Below are 9,887 nucleotides of genomic sequence, written 5' to 3'. Positions count from 1 at the left end.
AAGAGGCAGATCAGGTGGTCTGGTATTCCCATCTCTTTCAGAATTTTCCACAGTTTATTGTGATCCACACAGTCAAAGGCTTTGGCATAGTCAATAAAGCAGAAATAGATGTTTTTCTGGAACTCTCTTGCTTTTTCCATGATCCAGTGGATGTTGGCAATTTGATCTCTGGTTCCTCTACCCTTTCTAAAACCAGTTGAACATCAGGAAGTTCACATTTCACATATTGCTGAAGCCTGCCTTGGAGAATTTTGAGCATTACTTTACTAGCGTGTGAGATGAGTGCAATTTTGTGGTAGTCTGAGCTTTATTTGGCATTGCCTTTCTTTGGGGTTGGAATGAAAACAGACCTTTTCCAGTCCTGTGGCCACTGCTGATTTTTCCAAATTTGCTGGCATATTGAGTGCAGCACTTTCACAGCATCATGTTTCAGGATTTGGAATAGCTCAGCTGGCATTCCATAACCTCCACTAGCTTTGTTCATAGTAATGCTTTCTAAGGCCCACTTGACTTCACATTCCAGGATGTCTGGCTCTAGGTCAGTGATCACACCATCGTGATTATCTGGGTCGTGAAGATCTTTTTTGTACAGTTCTTCTGTATATTCTTGCCATCTCTTCTTAATATCTTCTGCTTCTGTTACGTCCATAACATTTCTGTCCTTTATCGAGCCCATCTTTGCATGCAATATTCCCTTGGTATCTCTGATTTTCTTGAAGAGATCTCTAGTCTTTTCCATTCTGTTGTTTTCCTCTATTTCTTTGCATTGATCACTGAAGAAGGCTCTCTTATCTCTTCTTGCTATTTTTGGAACTCTGCATTCAGATGTTTGTATCTTTCCTTTTCTCCTTTGCTTTTCGCTTCTCTTCTTTTCACAGCTATTTGTAAGACCTCCCCAGACAGCCATTTTGCTTTTTTGCATTTCTTTTCCATGGGGATGGTCTTGATCCCTGTCTCCTGTACAGTGTCATGAAACTCATTCCATAGTTCATCATGCACTCTATCTATCAGATCTAGGCCCTTAAATCTATTTCTCACTTCCACTGTATTATCATGAGGGATTTGATTTAGGTCATACCTGAATGGTCTAGTGGTTTTCCCTACTTTCTTCAATTTAAGTCTGAATTTGGCAATAAGGAGTTCATGATCTGAGCCACTCTTGTTTTTGCTGACTGTATAGAGCTTCTTCATCTTTGGCTGCAAAGAATATAATCAATCTGATTTCGGTGTTGACCATCTGGTGATGTCCATGTACAGTGTCTTCTCTTGTGTTGTTGGAAGAGGGTGTTTGTTATGACCAGTGCATTTTCTTGGCAAAACTCTATTAGTCTTTGCCCTGCTTCATTCCATATTCCAAGGCCAATTTTGCCTGTTACTCCAGGCGTTTCTTGACTTCCTACTTTTGCATTCCAGTCCCCTATAATGAAAAGGACATCTTTTTTGGGTGTTAGTTCTAAAACTTCTTGTAGGTCTTCATAGAACCGTTCAACTTCAGCTTCTTCAGTGTTACTGGTTGGGGCATAGACTTGGATTTCTGTGATGTTGAATGGTTTGCCTTGGAAACGAACAGAGATCATTCTGTCATTTTTGAGATTGCATCCAAGTACTGCATTTTGGACTCTTTTGTTGACCATGATGGCCACTCCATTAATGAAATTTAAATGTGCTCTAAAATTTAGTAGTAAAGACTTGGTGGCTTCTTGATTAGAATATATATATGCAGTGTTTCTCCCAGCTCAGGGTATCATAGATTTTTTTTGGTAATTTCATGTTCTTATATTTGTTGCCTCAAGTAATTTTCTTCATTTTACAGTGTATTTGGACACACTATGGACAATCAAATAAAGAAAATATAGCCTGGCTGTATTGTGTGTTAGATGATTGGAGGGTATAAATAACCAAGAAATCTTTTCCATTAATTTGTTTCTTTAATCCTGTAGTCACAAGAGTCATATGTACTGTATTTCTAAACTTTTACCAGAAGTGATTGTCTGGTGCTCTCTGGTAATGGGTTTAACTACTTCTCAAGCTAAAATTATTTTATTATCACTTAATGCTTATTGTTGTAGTGTCTTATGTGTGTCATTAGCTAGAAATGAGAAGAAACACTCTTCCTGTTGGTAAATAACTCAAAATTTCATAGGAAGTCATACATGCAATCAAGTCAGAAAACATTGTGATATTCACGATAATAAGGGTAGCCTAAAGAGGACAAAAAATAACTTTGCCTTAACAAATTATATTGTTCAGTGCATATAAGCCTCTATCTGGAAAAAAAGATATTTAAACTATGTAAAATCCATCAAGAACCATGATCCAAAAACTAATAATATCTACTACATATTATTGAGGGAAAACAAATAAACCCACCTACAGGGCAAAAATTATGATCACATAGTGCACAGGAGAGAATATCTGAAATCCCAGTGAATATATGAATAAATGAACTTCACTAGTAATCAGGAAACTGCAAATTAAAACAGGAAGAAGTATAATTTCTCACTTAACTGATTAGCAAAAACAATCAACCACCCACCAACAACAAAAAAGTTGACAACAGAAATGTTGCTCTAGTAATACTAACTGTGGCAGTAACAAGAAGCAAAAAGACTTTCTATGCATTCCTGATGAGTTTGAAAATTACTAATTTGAGGAGCAATCTAGCAATACCACATTAAGTTGGAGAATTGCATTGCCTACTCATATAGGCTTCCCTGGTGGCTCAAACGATAAAGAATCTGCCTGCAATGTAGGAGACCTGGGTTTGATCCCTGGGTCAGGAAGATCCTCTGGAAATAGGAATGGGAACCCACTCCAGTATTCTTGCCTGGAGAATCCCAAGGAGAGAGCAGCCTTGTGGGCTACAGTTCATGGGGTCGCAAAGAGTCACACATGATTGAGAGACTAACACTCTCACATACAAAAAGACAAGTACAAGATACATTTGTAATAGTTGTAAATTGCAAACAGCATTAATGTCCATTAACAACGGAAGCTATATATACACAGCTGTATGCCTGTGTATTTGGAATGGGATAGTATTCCACAGTTAAGCTAAAAGTAACCTACAACGTATTTAGAGAAATGAATAGCACAAGTATAGAAACATTTTTGCTTCTGATTCCATTTATATAAAGTAATAATATATGAAAAATACTAATAATCTATTCTATCTGATCAATATATACATATGATAAACTATAAAGACACTCATGGAAATAATTTCTTTTATATTCCTAGGGATGCTGTAGCAAAGTATCTTGAACTGAGAAGCTTAAAATAACACAAATTTATTCTCTTGCAAAACTGATAACTAGAACTCCAAACTCAAGTTGTTAGCAGGCTATGCTCCTTCTGAAAACTCTAGGGAGGAACACGTCATGTCTTCTATCTTCTGGTTATTGAAAGCAGTCCTTGACTTTTATTGGAACTGTATCACACCAGTTTCTGCCTTGACCATCACGTGGTCTGTGTGTTTGTATGTTTGTGTGTGTTTTTCTTTTTAAAAGGAACCAGTCATTACATTTAGAGCCCACCTTAATCTCCTGTTAACTTGATTCAAACATTTCAAAGACCTTATTTCCCAGAAAGGTTTCATTCATGGGAAAAGGAGGCTTCTGTATCTATTTTGGGGGATACAATTGGATCTACAATAACATTTATAAACTCCAAATTTAAAAAAGAGAGGAAGTTAGGATTTGAGAGTGACTAAGGTATTTCTAATGTTTATCATTAACTGTATGGTTATCCATTAACTGAATATGCGTTCATTTTATTTAGGGTGATCAAATAATTTATTGTCCAAACTAGACCACTTAGGCTTCCCTGGTGGCTCAGAGGGTAAAGCATCTGCCTGTGATGCGGAAGACCCAGGTTCGATCCCTGGGTCGGGAAGATCCCCTGGAGAAGGAAATGGCAACCCACTCCAGTATTCTTGCCTGGAGAATCCCATGGACAGAGGAGCCTGGTGGGTTACAGTTCATGGGGCCGCAAAGAGTTGGAAATGACTGAGTGACTACACTTAGTCTTATGCCACTTCAAGGAGTGAAATGGATATAGTTAACCATTAACAGTCCTAAATCAGAATCATCCCTGGCAACCCAAAATGTGTGAGAATCTTAGCTTTTTTTTTTTCTTTTGTGTTCATAATGTTTCAGAGTATTAATATGAAGATAATTTTATTCAGATTAATTCATAACAGTGCTTCATGGGTTTTTCTAAAATGAGGAAAAATTCGGAAAATGCACTTTGACACACACAGTCATATATCATGTGTTTCGAACCTTCATTTGTTGTTAACTTCATAGCAAATCAAGTAATAAAAAATACCTGAAAAAATTGTCCTTATATAAAATTTTAGAGCCAGATTCTATTAAGTATATCAATCTTCAGGGCTAACCAAGCATTACAATGCTTTGAGTATCTTTCAATTCTCTTGTCACTAACTCTTTGTTGTTGTTGCTGTTAAAGACAACATTTAGGAAAGGAAATAAAGTTAGAACCTTGCTCAGACTTACAGCAGAAATGTCTGTAATAATTGACTGTTATCCCTTTAACTAGCACTTTGATAGATAATAGCTTACCTTTAAGACCACTTACATAGGGAGGATACACATATATAGGCTAGTAAATTTCCTTCTTGAAAGATCTAAGCTAGTATTCCATTTTGTATTCATATTTAACCTTCCACTATCAGTCGAAAGTGTTTATTAAACAGTTAAAACTGATTATCTGGAATAAAAGCAAGCATCTGTTTCTCCATAAGTCTGTCTTAACAATTACAGGCTAAAGTTTCACTGCCTCATTTAGACTCCCAAAGCGTGCTGTGTTGTATACTTAATGAATTTTGTTTAATGCAGTAGTTCTTTATGTAATATTCTATACCCATGTAAATTCTTGAGATGATTTAGTTTAGTGTAATAATGGATTCATCCTTGTATTCTCAGGAACAATAGATAGAGTATTTTGCATAAGGAAGGTCAATAAATGTCAGATGCATATTGTTGAGTCAATACAGGTGAAAGACCACATACAGCACAAAAAAGTGGGAGTCTGGTGCTTAATTTTGCTCATCTAAAGTAAGGCCATAAAATATTCTTTCCATAAGTATAAGGAATAAGAACTTGTGCATTACTTAGAAATTTAGTATTGTTTTAGAATATAATGATGATGATTCTGAACCACAGATATATAACCATTTGAGTTATTATTCTATCTCCTTAAACATTCCTTTAACTGTCTCTTCTATTAAATGAAACTTCCCATCACAGGTCAAAAATTCTCACAAACTCCAAAACTTCTCTATAGTTTGGTAATGAATTTGTTAAAGATAATGGAAATTTATTCAGATAGTTTCATCTCAGCAACATTTTATTCAACATATTCTAGTGGTATTGTCTACATCTTTTGATATTCCGTAACCCCTTAGAAATTTCTTACAGAGTAAGCAGACAAGACAATTCTAGACTCTTCTAATTAACTAGAAGTTGATCTTTGATGAGTATGTATTGGGGGAGTCCAGACAGGAGAGAAGTTGGCAGGAAGGAGAAAAAGGATATGTGAATTCAAATGATGCATAAACTCAAAATAGCATCTAGTCAAAGGTTATACACTGATTGGACTTACTAAGGCTGAAAGAAACAATTTAAGAAAATTGAAAGCAAGACCATAAAGCCTGTAGAGAAGGCAGTCAAAGCATGGCACCTTTATATTCAATTGTTACCTTTACCAACTATGGAGAAAATCCTATATGCTTAACTTCACTGGATCATTTGTGGAGGTTTTCTGTGATGTTGGAACCTGGCCATACTTAGACAAATATTTATTTATCCTTGATGGATAAATAAGAGATTTTCATACATGATCTGATACCATTGGGAAAGTCCTTCTCTCTCATCTGAGTAACACTGTGAAGGTAATTTATAATTGGTCATATTTTAAATTGAAGGAATGTTTTTTAAAAGACTATTTCTATCTGAAAATGTGATATGCCTAGTTTGAGAAGGCTATAACCATATAGATGGCTATAGCCATCTATTTACTGTCCTCATTCACCTTCAAGCACATGTGCACATGCCTTTTCAGATTTGCAGAGTGGTCATTTGAGTATTACTCTCTGTCAGGAGCAAATAGAAAGGAAACTGTCTCGTTTTCTTCTCCCCTGTTTTCTGATTGCTCATTAGTAGCTTAACACTTTATGTATTCACACTTGTATCTGTAAAGAGGTAAGCATCCCTGGTCTCAATTAAGAGCAATTACATAGATTTCTGTCTGATTTTGCTAAGTGCATTTTTCTGCTAAAACCTTTTTTCTATATTTAGAACTTCAAAGGCTAGCTGACCTAAACTTCTAAGGGAACATGTTTATGTGTTGAACTGAGCAATAAGTGTAGAGGTGCATTATTCTAATTATGTTGACAAGTGAATTTGTAATCAATGAATTAATTCAATTTCAGATAGCTAGAATCAAAAGTATGGCTTTACATAAAATAAAAACTCAAGGGAAAAATATGAACTACTAAGAGCACTGAGAATAACTAATTGGTATTACACTTTCGACATTATTTTCAATAGCAATTTGTGTTATTTAAGCATTTTGTTATTTAAGTATCCATCAGCATTATCTCAAGTATGTTATTTCTACATAATCATATCTCCAAATTTATGGTGAATCACGAAATTAAGTTCAATGAAATTTTTTCTGCAATTAAAAATGTACTTTTTTATTGTTTACCTTTTGTTGTTTTGAGGTTTGTAGATACCTTGAAATAGGTCAAATTGCATTAAAAAAAAAATATGCAGTGAGTCTTCTTTTAGTCCAAAGGAAATACCAGCATGTAAAAGTTTATTCAAAAGTTTACTCATGTTTCTCTGACCATGATAATATCTTATATTTGAATAGAATTTGACTAAAACTAATAATGACATCCATATTTTTGTGGCAAAGCTATTTCTGCACTTCTGTAAAGTGATCAGTACGTGTCTATAAATTTACAAAGAATGAGGGTACTGCAGTTATGGACATTTTTGTTATGATGGTTCTTGACTCTCATCTTTTTATGACATTGGAAACTCTCAAGAAATCATCACAAGGTTGACAGCAGAAGACGGCACACTTCCTGGAATTGGTTGATTCATAATCTTTCTGTGGTTTTTTTCACTGGCAAGAATGGGTTAAAAAAAACAATTAGCAACACTAACTAACCGAGTTAGTAAAATAATTCTATCACATGTTGTTCTAAGCCACCAAGTTTGTGTTGTGGTGATTGTGAAGCAATAGGAAATCAGTACACTTGTATACATAATAATTATGTGTATGTGTGTGTGTCTACACTAAAGTGTAACATGCGGGAACATATCCAATAGATCGGGTTCATGTGTACACAGGTAATTGTTTTCATATCTTTGTTGATAATCAGTACTCCAAATGGGTTTAATAAAAAAGTTGATTTGTTTCGGTCATCATAAACACACATGCTTGACCAGTCCACAAAAACATCAGGTCTATAACACCCTGAATCCAAATAGGTCTCATAAAGCTGCTTGGTGGGAGAAGGAAAATGGTAGAGTGGGAAAGATCACATGTGTAGGGCAAGTATCAAAAATATAGGCTTCCCAGGTGATGCAGTGGTAAACAATCCACCTGCCAATGCAGGAGATGTGGGTTCGATCCCTGGGTCTGGAAGATTCCCTGGAGTAGGAAATGGAAACCTATTCCAATATTCTTACCTGGAAAATTCCATGGGCAGAGGAGCCTGGTGGGCTGCAGTCCTTTGGGTCACAAAAGAGTCAGACACGGCTTAGCACACATGCATAGGCACCAGGAATACACCGAGTGGAAGATTCAAAAGCTGCTTGGAAACTGCTTTGCCCATCCGGCACTCAGCCCAGACCAAATATTTAAGCAGAAAATTTATGTGCCCAGTGTTCTGGAACTTGAAACTTCATGGAAAAGAATCCATTTTCTAACAATCTATTAATAAATAGGTCCATGTAGGTAAGAATAAATTCATAGTTTAATAACTTACCAAGAACTATTTTGAACTCCCAGTAATGAAAATTAACCTACATAAAAATGTAAATTTTTAAAGTAGAAGATTATTAATTTGAGTATGATATGTTGAGATATCCAAAGGTATATTTACAGATGCTAGTCTACTGAAGATCAATATATTTTAAATGTGTCCATCTCAAAAAACAGACTGTGAAATAAACATGGATTGGCCATCAAAGCAACATGTGTTTCCTTCAAATTAGGCTGTTTGATGCAGTAGTATCAGCTTCTATACATGCTACAGATCAGCTAAAATATACTGTATAATTGGAGAATGCTGTGTTGTTGTTGCTGTTCAGTTGCTTGGTCTTATTTGATTCTTTGAGACCACATGGAATGCAGCACACTTGGCTTCTATGTCCTCCACTGTCTCCTGGAGTTTGCTAAAATTTATGTTCATTGAGTTGGCGATGTTATCAACCATCTCATTCTCTGCCGCCTTCTTCTGCTTTTGCCTTCAATTTTTCCCAGCATCAAGGTCTTTTCCAGTGAGTCAGTTCTTCGCATCAGGCAGCCAAAATACTGGAGCTTCAGCTTCAACATCATTCTTTCCAATGAATACTCAGGGTTGATTTCCTTTAGGATTGACTGGAAAATGCTATAGAAGATGAATGGCCTTTGAAAAACAGTGCGATTACAGTACAGCTGACCTGCTAACCAGACTATAGAATAGCAGTTTTCTGGTGTACTTTGCATTGCAAATTTTAAGAAGAAAAAAAATGAAGAGTGTGAAACTGATGCTACCTATATTTTTTGATGTTGTTGTTGGAGGAATTTCTGCCATATGTTCTGTGTTCAGTGTCCACATGAATTGATCATTGCTATTTCTTTGTCTCTATCCAACTTACTGGGCCATACCAGAGCAAATCTATATACTCAGGACTCTCCAACAAGCTTTAGATTTTAATCCAGTGATCCAGTTTTTTTGATTTGTGAGTGAATGTTGCACAGTAGCCTTTCTGTTGATCAACTGCTTCTTTTCTTTTGTAAAAATTTCCATGAATATGTTTTGCAAATTTTCCTTTGTGAGGAAATTTACTGAATAAATTTAAATTTTCTAAAGTAAATGAAATATGTAGAGAGTATATATTAAAAATTTTCAGAATCCTAAAAGATTTTTAAATGAAATAAATCCATTTATTTTGTTTTATTTCTAAGTAAAATCATGTACTTTATTTGAATGAAATATATTAATTGACATCCTTGATGTCATTGTAATATTAATAATAATATAAAGGAATAATAAGTTCTAATGAGGTGGATGTAACTGGAGCCTATATACAGAGTGAAGTAAGCCAGAAAGAAAAACACCAATACAGTATACTAATGCATATATGTGGAATTTAGAAAGATGTTATCAATAACCCTGTATATGAGACAGCAAAAGAGACACGGATGTATAGAACAGTCTTTTGGACTCTGTGAGAGGGAGAGGATGGGAAGATTTGGGAGAATGGCATTGAAAAATGTATAATATCATATATGAAACAAGTCACCAGTCCAGGTTTGATGCACGATACTGGATGCTTGGGGCTGGTGCACTGGGATGACCCAGAGGGATGGTATGGGGAGGGAGGTGGGAGGAGGGTTCAGGATGGGGAACACATGTATACCTGTGGCAGATTCATTTTGATATATGACAAAACCAATACAATATTGTAAAGTTAAATAAATTTAAATTAAAAAATATTTTTAAAAAAGTAAATGTTAAAAAAAAAGAAAAATCTGAACAGAAGAGTAATTTAATTGAACAATTACTATGGAGTATCATCATAAGATAAAAAATTAGTTATTATTTATATACATTAACAAAGCTAGTGGAGGTGATGGAATTC

General features: G+C 35.2%; 1 non-coding gene across 1 annotated transcript; it reads left to right on the top strand.

Moving 5' to 3' along the window:
* The first annotated feature begins 3,822 nt into the window (after positions 1-3,822).
* Positions 3,823-3,894, top strand: TRNAH-GUG (transfer RNA histidin (anticodon GUG)). The gene has a single exon. It is a non-coding gene; the product is annotated as a tRNA-His (tRNA).
* Positions 3,895-9,887: the final 5,993 nt, after the last annotated feature.

Source organism: Bos javanicus, chromosome 20 (assembly GCF_032452875.1).
Source record: "Bos javanicus breed banteng chromosome 20, ARS-OSU_banteng_1.0, whole genome shotgun sequence".
Lineage (NCBI taxonomy): Eukaryota > Metazoa > Chordata > Mammalia > Artiodactyla > Bovidae > Bos > Bos javanicus.
The sequence above is the reverse complement of the archived record's forward strand: the minus strand, read 5'-3'. Positions and strand labels throughout refer to the sequence as shown.